General features: G+C 38.3%; 1 long non-coding RNA gene across 1 annotated transcript; it reads right to left on the bottom strand.

The window, feature by feature from the left end:
• Window positions 1–3,056: 3,056 nt before the first annotated feature.
• On the bottom strand, window positions 3,057–6,245 carry LOC129731414 (uncharacterized). Its single transcript, XR_008729012.1, has 3 exons — window positions 6,097–6,245; window positions 5,924–6,044; window positions 3,057–5,868 (listed from the first exon to the last, which is right to left on the bottom strand). It is a non-coding gene; the product is annotated as an uncharacterized LOC129731414 (long non-coding RNA).
• Window positions 6,246–17,401: the final 11,156 nt, after the last annotated feature.

Below are 17,401 nucleotides of genomic sequence, written 5' to 3'. Positions count from 1 at the left end.
AATTGTTATTGCCTTCCTCTACTTCCTCTAAAAAGTCGATTTCAAGGTAGTCTTTCATCGGACTAAATAATGCATCGGGCCTTTTTATACTGGGGAAAGATCCTCTTCTAAGTCTGAAATTATTTTCAATAGGTCATACATTTCAAAAACTAGAGTGCTTTATATTTACCCCTTTGAAAAGTTGGTAGGATCCAAAAAACTTTCCTCAGTGAAATGAGCGGAACAAATTCTTCGGTCACCTTCGGATTTCCACAGAATTTTACCCATTTTTCCAGACTGAAAAAATAAGTTTTCAATGACTAAGTTAAATTTATGCATAAATGTACTTACACTATTGGTTCATTCGGAAACACGTGAAGCGAAACAGGTTTATTCCGCTTGCCGCAATTTGCCACTGCGCACTGCTTACCCATCAAGATTCAGAGAACTTTTTGATCCAAAATAATCGAGTGTTTCAGCTCGTTTTCAGTACAGGATTCAGTATGTAATATTAAATCACAAGCGATGAAAATTTGAATTCGAATTGAAGAAACCTTTTGAAAAAAAAACAAAACTCTGCCCTTTTGATAGCAAAAAATGTGTCAACGCTCAAACAAACTGTAAATGCAATCTTGTCCAAGGATGCCAGATGTTTTTGAAAAATGTCTGCGACTGCTTGAAAATAAAAACGAAATGTCTGCCTCAAATCTGTAAAAAAATCGCTCGAATCATAAGAAAATTTAGCTTACACAAGCAATATGTGCATATTTTCGCACAAATATATATAAAAATCATACACAAACCATCAGAAACTACAAAAAAAGCAAAGTTAAACAAATCTGTTGAACTACCAAAACTTTACTTTTGCTCACAAATCTATACATCTGGTATTCCTGATTCAGTTAAAGCGAGTTTCGCGGGCTATGATGTTGATGGTTGAGAAAAAAAGAAAGATAGACACTTTTTGACAGTTTCTTATGGGATGTTGCTGGAGGCACGAGTAGAGCCGGGATAAAGAAAATTCATTTCGTTCATTATTTGTCGAGCAGTTTGGGACCGGGTAATGTGGGGCAAAGTGTCCCAAAAAAAATCGCCAGTGTTACGTATGTCTTATGTATGTGGTACTACACCGTTACTGGAGTTACAAGATTAAAAGGGTTACACGAGTGTACCGCAAAAACGAATTGTAGAGCAACATGTCAAAAGGATCTATCTACTTCCATCGATTTTCTTGATTGACTTTTCATTTGTTTAATGGTTCAGCTAAAGTAACTATTCCCAACGTGGTTTTTATTTAAAAAGCTAGATTAGATTCTCCGCTATCAAATGGTGTAAAGGGCATATCATGAAACGTGTTTCATAAGCCGTGGCGGTTGAAGAAACCCGATTGATCAAAAAATCGATTAAAGCAGATATAAACCCTTTTGACATGTTGCTCTACAATTTACCATCACACGCTCGTAAATAATAACTCATGAGCTGAGCAACTCTGACTCAGCTTAGAACGATGTTCGTAGACGTCAAAAAATGAGCAGAAGTCCTTTTTGATTTTGAGTAACTTTGACTCACTTTTTGGGTTCCCTTCATATAACTGCCCATAATTCAAAAATTGGCTAATATGCCATAGGCATCAAATCGAGAAAAACGCATTTGAAAGTTTTTGTCGGTACAACATATTTTGACTGTTCATGACAACTTTTTTATTGAGTATATCACCCTTCATATATGCTGGAACCTTGCCGTTGAGTTGAAACAGAGAAATCTGTAGAAAAATTCCATCCGCCACGTATTTTTAACACAGTAGCCGTTTTTTTTTCGATTATAAACGAAAGGTCAGTTGACAAAACGGTGTGCAGTTTGGCTAATATCCATACGATGTAAATTATACCGTACTCGTTGGTGATGGGAATGGTTTTAAATTTATTAAAACAACACGGAAGCACAAGTGTGGATGTAAAGGACGAAGAGACAACTGTTACGTGCAGCAATATAATAATATTGCGAAAATATTATTATTCATGGTAATCTCACAATCCGCTTTCCTATTTTTTCTCATCAAATCCAAAATGAAATCTGAATCTTCTTTTTATTAATATTACTCCTGATCAAAGAGCTAAATATCTATTTTTTTAAATGTAAAGATTCATGACAGAAGGAAACAGTCACACGTTTTGAACATTGGGTTTCGCAGTACAACAAATAAATTCTTGTAGCATCAAATATTCTTCGTGAAAAAGTCAAATTTTATGCAAGGGCCTTACGATCGCTCACCTGTCGCCAGTAACCACCAAGCTACAACACACTTTCGAAAGTTAGAAGAAACACAGTTCAGTAATAATACACTGGTTCATATTGGATATTGGATATTAGCCAAAATCTCAATTATTTTGGATATTAGCCAAAATTGTTTCACGTTTGCTACCTTCCCAAATGCATTTTTTGACAATCGGCTTCCGTAGGGACCTTGTTTAGGGTGTGTACCATCACGAGAAACTGTTTTCTCGATTTTGGTTTAAATGGCATATTAGCCAATTTTTGAATTATGGGCAGATAACTTCTTTCTGAGTAACGTCGCATATAACGACGTCCATTTTTAAAGGTGATTATGATGTGCTTAAGTTTGTAATAGAGATGGTCGGGTTTGATGTTTTTCAAACCCGTACCCGACCCGAACCCGAATTTTTTTTTCGGTCGAAACCCGAGCCCGACCCGAACCCGAAACTTTTTTTTTCGTTCAAACCCGAACCCGACCCGAACCCGAATATTTTATTTCTTTGAAACCCGAGCCCGATCCGAACCCGAAATTGTGAAACCCAAACCCGACCCGAACCCGAGATTTCATAGATTTTATAGTCGGGTTTCGGGTTTTCATACCCAAACCCGACCTGAACCCGACATTTTCAAACCCGAACCCGACCCGGACCCGAAAATATTTTATTCACAAAACCCGAACCCGACCCGTACCCGACATTTTCGAAAATTTTCAAACCCGAACCCGACCCGAACCCGTCGGGTACGGGTCGGGCTCGGGTTTCGGGTTTGAAAACCCGAAACCCGACCATCTCTAGTTTGTAACATATGCTTTTTAATTGTGTGCGCCTCAGAGGGCATTATAACTGTTTACTTTTATTACAAGGTATAATTATTGATGAATATTTGGTGTCGTTTATTGGTCGTGGCGGATTTCTAGCCAGTAATGAAACTGAACTGTACCCAAAAAATGAGTTATGTCGTACTCAAATTTTGAGTAACAATGACTCATATTTAAAGACGCCTAGTGTTATTTAGTTTTGAGATTTGTGGAGTTACTCAATTTTAGAGTTGTTCCACTTTTAACGCAAATAATAATAGCCGAATTGAAAAACACATGTTTGCCATCACAATGTTACCGGCTCAGTCAATGTAATGCAAATAAAAAAAAACAACGCTAATCTACTTATATCGCTAAAACTATTAATTTATCAAATCTCAAATATCATCAAATTGACTAACGTTTATAACAACAGCTTTTGATTGATGAAAGCATAATCTTGATTACAAATAGCATATACGAAATGCAGTAAGCTCACGATCCGTAACGAAGGTAGATGATATCACTCGTATTGCATTCATTGTTATAAATCAATAGATTAATTTTTTCATGCGAGTAAATATCACGCTGTTGAAATGATAATATTATTTTGGATGAATCAGTGTCGGTACTGTAAGCAGTCGTATACTTGTTTACTAAAAAGTACAAACCACGCATCATCCAAGTTGGCGGATTGCAAGAGCAAGACATGTTGATTTATTAGAAGCCACATCAAATAAGAATTACATCAAAACGAATAACGGCAATGCAAAATCATGTTCAACTACATACACAAGCAAACACTCAGCCATCATCCCTCCCTGCTCATCAATCCATAGCAGCACTGCAGCAGAGTAAACATCGAATGCCGTGCGCGAGCGGCCTCAGTCCGGCCGACCTGACGCACTGGCGGTTCAAAACAGAACGAAAAAGATGAACGTTCAATGTGTATGTGCCTCCCGGTGACGAACGAAAGGTTACGGCACTGCATTCGTAGCTTCTTAGCTCTTGCGCCGAGCTGGGGCTTGCTGCGAATGTCGCATGAAAAGATAATACGCTCGTGGTGAGGGGTGCCTAGAATTTGGCGATGTCACCGAGCGGCTCGGAGCGGTGCTTTTACCAAGTCTGCCGCAATCCCTCGGTGATGGTTTCATCTAACCACTTTTTCACTTGTTTCGTGTTTTCTGTAGCCAGGGAAAGCTGATCTGACCGGAATTTTGATGTTAACTTGCGCATTTGAATATTTTCTTTTTGCAATATATCTTATAAATACCAATATTTACTCTTTGCAGAACATTACATCATTTCATGAGGTCATTTAGTACATCACGCTGTAAGAAATTGAAGGGTTTATAATGTATTAGGTATTTCATATATACTGATAATGAGCGGTTCCTACTCTGATATTAATATAATATGCCACTGTTATAAATATTTTTTTCTTATAACAAAAAGGCATAGAAAAAAGCAGCGCGTCTTTTCTTCAATATTGCGTGATGTACTTAAATGATACCTCCCATTAACTACCTGCTGACGTTGGACCGTTTTCTACCAACGATCGCGCAACGATAAGGGCCTGATGACTGCCCTTCGGAAGGGTTACTGCTCGGCTCTTTGATGATCAAGATTGCTTGATCATCTATGGCGAGGGGCGCAACGAGCGAGATCTATGGCCGAGTCATGCGAATTCGAAATTGCTTCAATGCTTGATTTAAAATCTGCGTGTGTCCGCCAGTGACGGACAGGAATACAATGGCAATGATATCGAGAGGCTCGCAGGGTAAGCTTCGTCATCCGATTCATCTTTGACTTGATATGCAGGAACAGTTGGAATGGCTAACGACCTGTTCAACTTACTTCCACCCGGCACAAAAGCATTCTTGTCAAAATGCATCTAAAACAATGAAATGTTCAAAATTACTGTATTTGTGAAATTAAACAAATTTGATTTCCACTCATACACTGCATACTCTCATTGCATCTGTGAGAACACAACCATCGCTCACGTTGCAAAATTTTATCCATTCGGTTAATAATTTCGAATCGTTAGGAATTCGATGAAAAGAAAAGTGTGGGTGGGTTTTCTTGCTTCTGCCACACCGTTTCACTTGGCACCGCATTTTAACGCATAATCCACAAGAACTTAACAGTTTTCTTTAATTTTTTTTTTCAAATCAACGGAAATCACAACTCAGTGTTTTAAATCAGACTGCTAAAACACAACGGAAATTGCAACCATCACAAGCATGAACACTTTTTTGCAATAATATTGTCAACAAATCGTATCATAACTGAACTGAACATTTTTCAGTGTTGACGTTTAGACCACTATCCGAGCAGAATTGTTCAACACTTTGCATGTCAACAAAAACATCATATCAAGAAGACTGACATCTCTGGATCGATCCCATACAAATGACAAGCGTCGAATCAAACAGCGCACTCCATCTATTAAAGGTGGAAGTTTGCTATGACAGTGCTGGTAATTACATCGCTGCGAAGATAGAGTGTGCGTATGTGGTGGTCCAGTCTGTGCGTTTGGCTTGCACTCGCATCGCCAGCACCCACACTAGCATACGTCAGTTCCACTTTTACTCAACAGATTGCACTGCCAAAACTGTCGCTCAATTTCAGGCAGTGTTCCCAGTCTTCTTGATATGCTGTTTTTGATGTCAAGTTGTAATTTAGAACAATCGTCATTTGTTTTGATGGGCAAGAAAATTTTCACATCAGCATAAATCAGAACCATGGCATTAGTCAATGTTCCCGACGTCGAAACAAACACCGTCTTTTTAGTTGCTTACTTAGCAGCTACAAAGCTGTAATATATTTTAAGTTCTAACAAAGTGTTAATGATAATCTATAATTTCTTACTTATTCAGTGTTTCTCTAATCCTTCTACTAATCCCTTCTACCTTTCAGGAAAACCTATTTCTTCTCTTTTCAGGTCCACCAGCGATGAACAACGATAAGCGGTAATTATTTCCTGTGTGTTCTACGTTAAGTTACAGGTAAGTATAATTTTATAACTATTTTCAGCAACGTACCTTCGCCTTATAACCTGCTCTATATCTATACCACTTACTACGTGGTGAGCACAACTAAATTTAATAACGTTCCGGACTGTGGAACGACTGTTTGTAACAATATAATTAATTTGTTTAATTTGCGACTGAGATGTGCTTTCACTGACTATCGAAACTGATTAAATGATGACGTTTACGGATGTTTACATCCTAATTGTCATTTTGTTGGCTCGGCCCTTTTCGCTCGATATGAAACAGTTTGTTGTTCACCCCCTTTTCGCCGCAACGGGGGGTTTCGGAGACAGTCAACTTGTCGGGAAGCTTGTTCATCACGAGTACGAACAACAGTGGTCCTAAGTGGCTTCCTTGAGGTATTCCCGAATTTACTGTGAACGAAGCAGACACGTGTCCCTTTATTTTAACATACTGAACTCTTCCCACCAAATATGTTTGCAACCAATTGTAGAGTGGACCGCCAATGCCGAATTCACTAATCGATCGAAGAATGCTGTCCCTCATAACCGCATCAAATGCTTTGCTCATATCTGTGTAAATACAGTCGACTTGAAGTCCTTTGGATATATAACCGGTTACTAGAGAAGTAAACTCGCAAAGATTCGTGGTAACGGATTTCTTTTTTAAAAATCCGTGTTGCACAGAAGAAATTCGTTCAGCGACTACTAGAGAATCGTACACTAGCCGTTCGAAAAGCATAGGAGTAGCAGATTGGATCGTTATACAACGATAATTCTCTACATCTGAGCGAGATATTTTTTTTTGAATATGTGTGATGTGAGAAAGTTTCCAAATTGAAGGAAAATAACCAGAAGCCAGTGACGCGTTGAACAAACTGGTAAGAGGAGCCGAAAGCTCACCTTGGAACTGTTTCAGGAGGCTGTTAGAGAGAGTGTCAGGGCCAGGCGACGAGTTTGTGTCAAGTTTTTGGATTCCATTTTTGACATCAGTTTCAGATACTTGAAATACCTCCAAGCCACTGCCGAAAGAAGGTATACGCATGGTTGAAGGCTGCTCTGCAAAGACACTACGGAAATGTTCGGCGAAAAGGCCAGTCGACGATTGAGTATCTGTAGCGGTTGCGCCTCTGTACCTCACATTTTCTGGAATGCCAGAATGTTTCCTTCGATTATTTACGAAGTTCAAGAAGGTTTTACGACTATTTTTCAAATCACGCTGTATTTTATTCAAGTAAACGTGATATTCCTCTATGTGAGCAGCTTTGAACATATGCAGGAGTTGTTTATAGTGAGTTACATTTCGTTTAACCTCGCACGACGCATGTGCTTCAAAGCAGCTCTTTTGCTCTTCATTAGCTCTATCAGCCCTGGAGAAACCATTCGGGATATTCATGATCATACTTAACACGTTTCATAATCACAGAAGTATGACGGGAAAGAATACCAAATACTTTGAAATAAAACAGTGAGGTATTGAAATCCACCCAGTTATTAACTTTTGAAATATCGCCAACGTCAACATCAAAAACGCCAACAGATCGAAAAAAGTTGACCATGTCAATCGCCTGCGTCTCGTATTCCTCGACATTATAGATGAACGTTGCTTCCGATATGAATAAATTATTCCAGTCAACATTGCTCAGGCTTTCACGCACGCTCGCGACATTTAATGCTTTCCAGTTTAAACACTTTTTGAGCACTCCTGGTTTATACTTATCTGATTCATCTGCCCTGATGGTTAATAACATCGCATTGTGACAAATATAGTTTTTAATCACTGGATCCGTCAAAGCCAATCGACAAGTATCTATGTCAGTAGTTAACACCAAATCGAGAAAAAAATTGCTTTGATTTGGTAAACTACACACTTGCAGCAATCCAACAGAAAGAAAACTGTCAACAACAGCTATCTCGGCCTGAGAGTTGATTCGGTTTGGTAAGTAAAAAGTATTAGTTGAATCAAAATGTATCTGATTACAATTTAAATTCGGCAGGTTTGAATCACCAACTACAACCACGTCATCATTTGGACCTATACATTATGCATTTGATTCAACGAACGAGCAGAAAGAGCGATAGCGATAGGGATACCATCCGTCCTGATTTAGCAGGACATGTCCTGATTTTGAAGTCCTATTTGGGCGTCCTGATTTATTTTTTATATTTTAGCATTTGTCCTGATTTTCTTGAGATATTTAACTTTCTGGTGTGGCAAGGAGCAGAATTTTTCAAAATTGCTCAATAAGTGTTTTCGATTCCAGGTCACAACGCTCACTGCGATCGAAATTTTTCATTGGTTGAATCTCACTAGAGTAATAAGACGAATCTCTCATTTTACGAAACATTTTACGTGTGTTGAATTTTTAAAGTATCTACTAATGCGTAATAATTCAAAGTGGTTTGATGAAAGTGGATCGTCAGAGATACACTCAGATTTTTTACTAGGTATTTTTCTACACAGATTTTCGGATTAACGGTTTTTTCACGCGGATTTTTAAATCGAAGGATATTCAAATTACGCGTTTTTATACGCGGAATTTTTTTTATTAACTCGTTTTTCCGCGAGGTACGTATCCCCGCGTAAAAAAACTGAGTAAATCAAATATTACGAGTTATATTTGCTCATACTTCGAAGAATAGAATAACTTATACAAATTTGGGTCTAGAAAAGGTGTCCTGATTTCTAACTTCGACCAGATGGTATCCCTAGATAGCGATCAATACTAGGGGTAGGTGGAATATATCCGCAACACAAATAGAGCGACCCGGTGGCTGCTGGAAGTTTAACACAAAGCGCTTCATTGTTTTCAGCAACTGCGTGTTCTGTGCTGGCAATATGATTATGGACTGCAATCAAAACACCACCGCCGGATTTATTATCACTATTTATTATTGTTTCTATCGCAGCGATATACGTTAAAGTGCGGAGGAAAAAGTGACCTATCTGTTACAGTTGAATCAAGGTAAGTTTCCGTGAAAACGAAAACATCTATATCAAGCTCGATTGCGGCCATGTAGACTGTTTTCTGGCGTTCGCTCGCTTTGATGCTGTTCATATTTTGGTAATACACATCTAATATTCGTTTTTTACAGGTTTTTGAGCAGTTGTAGAAGCCAATGAGCACGAATTCAAAACTGGTTCAGGTATGTTTCCAGAATAATTATTCGTTACAACATCACATAACCGTTGTACTAAGGATGGGCGAACGGCTCACGATCCGTTCATATGAACCGGTTCTTAGAAAAGAGCAAAAGAACGAACGGCTCACGAAAAAGAGCCGCGGTTCTTTGAGCGCACCAAAACTGATGGGTTCGCGCGAATCCGAAGTTTACCGAGAAAACACGAACTGTCAACGCTCGTGGATCATTGTGAACCATGAGCCGTTCATATGAGTCGGTTTGGAATGGTGAGTGAGCGGTTCAGAGCTGCTCTTGCAAAAGAGCCGTTTCGCCCACCCCTAGCCATGAATGACATTTTACATTGCTGAAAATTCAGCAAAGTACCGTCAAAAAGGTCAAAAAGAATGACATTTCACATTGCTGAAACATTCAGTAATATTTCATTGCTGAAATGATTACTGGAATTTCAGTGTGGCAAAATTCAGTGAGAGTTTACTGAATTTCAGCAAAAAAAAAATTGGTGTGTACCTCGTCCTGTCCAACTGCTCGACAAATAATGAACCAAATCTCGCGTAATTTTTCACTCTCTTTGTTTACTTTCTCTTTGATCAATAATAATGTTTTTTTTTCTCTCATATTTCATAACACTCAATGCATAGTAAGCAAAACAGTATTACTATCTCTCGATTAAGGAGAAGAAAGCTTAGAAAATATATATAATGACGACGTAATTAACGAAACAAAGTGAGAGATGAGAGAATCTGTCATTGTTACTTAGGTCCCTTTGAAAAATTACGCGAGAAATGAATTTTCTTTTTCCCGGCTTTATCAAGCCCCAAAGAAAATCCCATAAGGAACTGTCAAAAAGTTATTTACAAAATTAATGTAGCATTTTTCGAGTACACGGTAAGAGTCGAAAACCCATTAATGGGTATTGTTGTACCCATTTTTTTCTGTCAAATGCGGCTGTCAAAAGAATGGGTAAATTTTGAAATGTGAATGGGTAAAATTGTACGCATTAGAAAGACATGTTCTTAGAGAAAAAATGGGTCACTTGTTTACCCATTAATGGGTGAAAAAATACTTCAAGCATCGTTTTAGTTTGCTCTGTCGATTTGTTCGCACGCGTTACTTCTACGATCTGTTTTGTTTATTATTTGTCAACAATTGCCATGGAAGGACTTTGAAAGAGATTCGATACTGCGTTGTTTAAGAAGTTGCAAGGTAAACAGTATGTTGTATCAAGTATTGAATTTTACAATGTGAGATTTTTTTATATTAGGTCTAGAATGTTCACTCTCCGTCTGGTATTGGCTTTGTTGCAGAGAATAGCGATTTTGACAATTGATGATAGCAGATAAAATACTCCTGTTTTCGTAAATAAGAATAATTTTTGCATATAATTAAAAATAATTGATTTCACTTTCACTTCTTTTCATTTTTTTTGAGTGATAATCACAAAGTTTCCGTTTATTTATTAATGGGTAAAATTTCACCCATTTCCTTGAGAAAATTCATTTCTCAAAATGAGTGATTTTGTACCCAGTTTTTGACGTTTAATCGGTTTACCCGTTAATGGGTAAATCGAGTTTACCCACTAAATGGGTTGGCTCACTTTTTGGCGAAATGGTTGAAAAAGTACCCATTAATGGGTTTTCGACTCTTAACGTGTAGGAACGAGACAAATGCAGGTACACTGCCTTAACAAACAACTCAAACAGTGATTTTATTCAGAGGGTGGATACATAAAACATACGTAACACTGGCGATTTTTTTTTGGTACTCGTTGCCCCACAGTACCCGGTACTTCGTCCTGTCCAACTACTCGACAAATAATGAGATGAATTTTCTTTTTCTCGGCTTTATCGAGCTTCAATGAAAATCCCATAAGAAACTGTCAAAAAGTTCTTTACAATATCAATGCAGCATTTTTCGAGTGGGAACGAGACAAAAGCAGGGCTGCGCAGGTGCACTGCCTTCAGAAACTACTCAAACAGTGATGTTTTGAAGTTGGTGGTACCATTCGAGTAGTTAATTTTGGACCAACTTTTTTGGAAGATTTCTTCCTGAGTGTTACGTATGTCTTATGTATGTGGTGGTACATTGCAGCATTTTTCGAGTAGGAACGAGACAAATGCAGGGCTGCGCAGGTACACTGCCTCAAAAAACAACTCAAACAGTGATTTTATTCAGAGGGTGGTACCATTCGAGTAGTTCATTTTGTATCAACTTTTTTGGAAGATTTCTTCCTGAGTGTTAAGCCTGTAGTACACTATTTGTCTAATGGTCAAATATTTGACCTTCTGACATAATGGTCAAATTTATTTGACATCATTCACACTTACATTTAATCATTGAATTCGTTTTTTTTCCACCGACTTTTCAACAGCTGAGCGCTCGGTAAAACGTTCGGTAATATAAACCACTACCGACCGATCAGTAATCAAATTGTTGTTGCTTTCTGTCATTATTACCGACCTAATTTGTGAAAACGGCGAATGCAATTAGTTGCCAAAACCACCGATCAAATCTGTAAGTTGTGTAAGACAGTACCGGAAGATCTGTGATGTTTGTTTTTGTCACTTTTAATTATTTAAGAAAACCAGAAATATGACGTAAATTTATATCATTATTTTTATTCAAATGTTATTAAAAATTTAAACTATTGAAAACTAAAAAAAATCAAAAATCGTCGTTCGCCGCACCGAATTTGCATGAGTGAAAATCAAACGTTTTTTACTGCTGTGGACTGTGCATGAACTTCATGCCAGTTGTGCTCATAGTTTCAAAGCCGAGGATCTTCCGGATGTGTCCCTTAACATGGTGATGTAAACTATTTACGTAGCATGCAACAAATGCTCGGGAGTAGAAGCAAAAATTGTGATGGTTTGATGCCTAAAATATTCACAAATTTTATTATCATATACTTACGAAAAATTTGTTTTATGCGATCATCTTCTTGCTGAAGTTGTTGGAAAACGTCCTCCATTTTTTTTTCTTACGCAGGAACTTCAATGTTCAAACAAACCGAGAATGTGACTTGACAACCAGAAGGAGAACAACGAATAGAGAAAATTTGACAGCGCTATAGATCATTGCTCATGAAAAACAACCTCACTTTTCTGACACTTCCCACGGGTTTGTTTACAAGGTGTTCTATTTACTTTTCATGTGACCGGAGTGAAAATGAATGATACGAGTACGAAAAAGATGGGAAAACTCTTCGCCTATGCGAATTCGTTATTGTGATCTTTTCGTTTATTCTTGGAAAAGCAATTTTTAACAAAAAACTTCCGCTTTTCTATTCGAGCCGAAAATTTTTCTATGTAAACGAACCCGCAACAACTGTCAAATCTCTTTCTTCTTCTTGTTTTGTGACGTCATCGTGCAATGATCTATAGTTTTTTACCAATATTCGGTAAAATTTTAATTTACCGAACAGTTCAGTAGAAAGTATAGCAGTATTCAGTAAAATTATTTGTTGAATACAGAAAATATGTAAAGTTATATCAATTTCACAAACTACTCTGTATTTTCTCAAACTTACCGATCGAAATTGTAATAATAATTACCGAACTTTTATTATCTGATTGAGTGTGATACGTACACACTTAAAACCGGATCTTGAGCTCGGCTAAAAAAACATCCGAGTTCACTCGGCAACTTGAAATTCGGTCCGGGTCCGTCGGCTGCCAACATGAAATGTAATTAGTATTGCGCTCTTCCCACCAAAATGGACTGCACAGTTTGAAAGTGCAACAACAAAGAAGTGTGCATCAAAGTGCTCATTGACACTTATGAATTCGTTTTCACGACGGTACTACACCGTTACTGGAGTTACAAGATTAAAAGGGTTACACGAGTGCACCGCAAAAACGAATTGTAGAGCAACATGTCAAAAGGATCTATCTACTTCCATCGATTTTCTTGATTGACTTTTCATTTGTTTAATGGTTCAGCTAAAGTAACTATTCCCAACGTGGTTTTTATTTAAAAAGCTAGATTAGATTCTCCGCTATCAAATGGTGTAAAGGGCATATCATGAAACGTGTTTAATAAGCCGTGGCGGTTGAAGAAACCCGATTGATCAAAAAATCGATTAAAGCAGATATAAACCCTTTTGACATGTTGCTCTACAATTTACCATCACACGCTCGTAAATAATAACTCATGAACTGAGCAACTCTGACTCAGCTTAGAACGATGTTCGTAGACGTCAAAAAATGAGCAGAAGTCCTTTTTGATTTTGAGTAACTTTGACTCACTTTTTGGGTTCCCTTCATATAACTGCCCATAATTCAAAAATTGGCTAATATGCCATAGGCATCAAATCGAGAAAAACGCATTTGAAAGTTTTTGTCGGTACAACATATTTTGACTGTTCATGACAACTTTTTTATTGAGTATATCACCCTTCATATATGCTGGAACCTTGCCGTTGAGTTGAAACAGAGAAATCTGTAGAAAAATTCCATCCGCCACGTATTTTTAACACAGTAGCCGTTTTTTTTTCGATTATAAACGAAAGGTCAGTTGACAAAACGGTGTGCAGTTTGGCTAATATCCATACGATGTAAATTATACCGTACTCGTTGGTGATGGGAATGGTTTTAAATTTATTAAAACAACACGGAAGCACAAGTGTGGATGTAAAGGACGAAGAGACAACTGTTACGTGCAGCAATATAATAATATTGCGAAAATATTATTATTCATGGTAATCTCACAATCCGCTTTCCTATTTTTTCTCATCAAATCCAAAATGAAATCTGAATCTTCTTTTTATTAATATTACTCCTGATCAAAGAGCTAAATATCTATTTTTTTAAATGTAAAGATTCATGACAGAAGGAAACAGTCACACGTTTTGAACATTGGGTTTCGCAGTACAACAAATAAATTCTTGTAGCATCAAATATTCTTCGTGAAAAAGTCAAATTTTATGCAAGGGCCTTACGATCGCTCACCTGTAGCCAGTAACCACCAAGCTACAACACACTTTCGAAAGTTAGAAGAAACACAGTTCAGTAATAATACACTGGTTCATATTGGATATTGGATATTAGCCAAAATCTCAATTATTTTGGATATTAGCCAAAATTGTTTCACGTTTGCTACCTTCCCAAATGCATTTTTTGACAATCGGCTTCCGTAGGGACCTTGTTTAGGGTGTGTACCATCACGAGAAACTGTTTTCTCGATTTTGGTTTAAATGGCATATTAGCCAATTTTTGAATTATGGGCAGATAACTTCTTTCTGAGTAACGTCGCATATAACGACGTCCATTTTTAAAGGTGATTATGATGTGCTTAAGTTTGTAATAGAGATGGTCGGGTTTGATGTTTTTCAAACCCGTACCCGACCCGAACCCGAATTTTTTTTTCGGTCGAAACCCGAGCCCGACCCGAACCCGAAACTTTTTTTTTCGTTCAAACCCGAACCCGACCCGAACCCGAATATTTTATTTCTTTGAAACCCGAGCCCGATCCGAACCCGAAATTGTGAAACCCAAACCCGACCCGAACCCGAGATTTCATAGATTTTATAGTCGGGTTTCGGGTTTTCATACCCAAACCCGACCTGAACCCGACATTTTCAAACCCGAACCCGACCCGGACCCGAAAATATTTTATTCACAAAACCCGAACCCGACCCGTACCCGACATTTTCGAAAATTTTCAAACCCGAACCCGACCCGAACCCGTCGGGTACGGGTCGGGCTCGGGTTTCGGGTTTGAAAACCCGAAACCCGACCATCTCTAGTTTGTAACATATGCTTTTTAATTGTGTGCGCCTCAGAGGGCATTATAACTGTTTACTTTTATTACAAGGTATAATTATTGATGAATATTTGGTGTCGTTTATTGGTCGTGGCGGATTTCTAGCCAGTAATGAAACTGAACTGTACCCAAAAAATGAGTTATGTCGTACTCAAATTTTGAGTAACAATGACTCATATTTAAAGACGCCTAGTGTTATTTAGTTTTGAGATTTGTGGAGTTACTCAATTTTAGAGTTGTTCCACTTTTAACGCAAATGCGTCAAATGTTACTCATTTTAGAGTTATTATTTACGAGCGTGTATGCTATCGCTGTCAAATCGCAAATATTTGCAGTGTACCCAACATCTCAATGGTCCGCTGACACTAGCGGTACCCGGAAAATGGGCAGTTTACTCTAAAGGGAAGAATTTTCGGGCAACTGCTCCATATGTTGGCCCTATCTATTGATGACAAAACAAAACTAAAAGCGATCAAATTTATCAATTTGATCACGTGATGTGTATGGAGCGGTATTAAATAACTGAACTGTCATTTATTCTGTTTATTTTTAATTCCCAGGCTGTAGTATAAACACAAATAATGTGTAATAACTTCTGTTCTACATACGTGTACACATGTACACAAATGCCGCCATATTGCTAACGATGTTCGATACAAGATTTCTAGTAGATGTCATCCTCCTGAAGACAAGACGCGACCCAAGACAAGACGCGACAGCTGGTCACCGTTACATTCAACCAATTTGAACCGGCTGCTGATTGGCTGAATCCGATAACGCAATCGTCACGTAGAAAATACAACGAGGTTACTTTTCACTGTAAAGCAGTGATGCTGGAGAGTCATAATATAGCTATTATAATTGTTCATAAATAATGATGCAAAAGTATGCAAGGTACATGATATTACCAAGTAATGTATTTCACTGTTATAACTTTAAAAATGCATTGATCAATCGTTTTTTACTACTTCGGTTGAAGTCCAAGAAACTTAGGAAGAAAAAATTTGGGTACCAAGAAACTTAGGAAGAAAAAAATTGATAGTAGAAGTATGCTTTATTAAACATAAAATAATAAATAAAAGTTGAGTATTATTCGCCTATATATTGCAATTTGAATTTGTTTTTATTGCAAAGTACGTCTTGTTAGTTTGAATGCTAATGTTGGAATGAAAGTTTTATTATTTTCATCAAACAGTACAGTGGTTGCTATGCGTAGAGCTTGACCACCAACTCTCCTGGATTGTGAATTACTTGATCGCCAACACTCCTCCCTAATCCTCGACTCCCAGAAATCGCTTCTGGTTGACGATTCCAGCTTGTGCTAGTGGCTTAGTGAACCCATCGGCAGCTTGGTTTTTCGTGTTAACGTAGTTACACCACAACCGACCAATTATCGATTTCTTCATGGACAAAATGGTAGCGTATGTCCACATGTTTGGTCCTCGGGTTGTAAGCTCCATTTTTGGCGATGCAAATAGCCGATTAGTTGTCGCACAAGATTGGTATAGCCATCTCACCAAAGATTTGCCTCAATAGGTTCTTCCACCATAGCGCTTCCTGAATCGTCCTGGACAACGCCATGTATTCCGCCTCACACTATGATAAGGCTACCGTCGGCTGCCTTTTTACGTTCCAAGAAATGGCACCACCTTGGAACACAAATACGTAGTCCGTCGTTGATCGTCGCGTGTCTACATCTCCTCTCCAATCGGCATTGGTGTAGCCAACGATCTCTTTTTTACCTTGCTTGCTGTACCGGAGCCGATTGCCTGCCGTGCCTTTCAAGTAGCGAAAAATCCTCTTTACCGCCTCCCAATGCTTCCGGCCCGGATTGCTGCTAAATTGGCTTACAGCATTTACAGAGTAGCTTATATCCGGACGCGTTGCCTGTGCAATGTACTGCAAACATCCGACAGCTTCCTTGTAGGGAACATTCTGCATCTGCTCTGCTTCGTTCTGTGGTGCCATTGATTTGTCCAATCGCTCACTTGCTTCAAACGGTGTAGAGACAGGATGACAGCTTGCCATGTTGAATCTGGCTAACACTTCCTTAATGTAGCTTTCTTGGTCGAGGGACAACTCACCACGTTCTCGATCTCTGCTGATTTTGAGTCCCAGGCAAAACTTTGCTTGACCCAAATCCTTCATCTGGAACCGAGTGCACAGGAACTTTTTTAATTGTTTCATTAGTTTCGCACTTTTCGTGAAGATCAGAAAGTCATCCACATAAATAGTGACGAACAACATTGTGTCTCCATTGATCTTATAATAGAGGCAGGTGTCAATTTTTGATTGTTCTAGTCCGAACTCGTGTAACGCCTCATCCAGCTGCTGGTTCCAAACACGGCTGGATTGTTTCAGACCGTACAATGCCTTTTGAAGCCGGCACACCTTCGTCGTATTCTTTACAAATCCTTCTGGCTGCTGCATGTAGATTACTTCATCCTTGA

This window comes from Wyeomyia smithii, chromosome 3 (genome assembly GCF_029784165.1).
Source record: "Wyeomyia smithii strain HCP4-BCI-WySm-NY-G18 chromosome 3, ASM2978416v1, whole genome shotgun sequence".
NCBI classification, from domain to species: domain Eukaryota; kingdom Metazoa; phylum Arthropoda; class Insecta; order Diptera; family Culicidae; genus Wyeomyia; species Wyeomyia smithii.
This window is presented reverse-complemented; position numbering and strand designations above follow the sequence as displayed.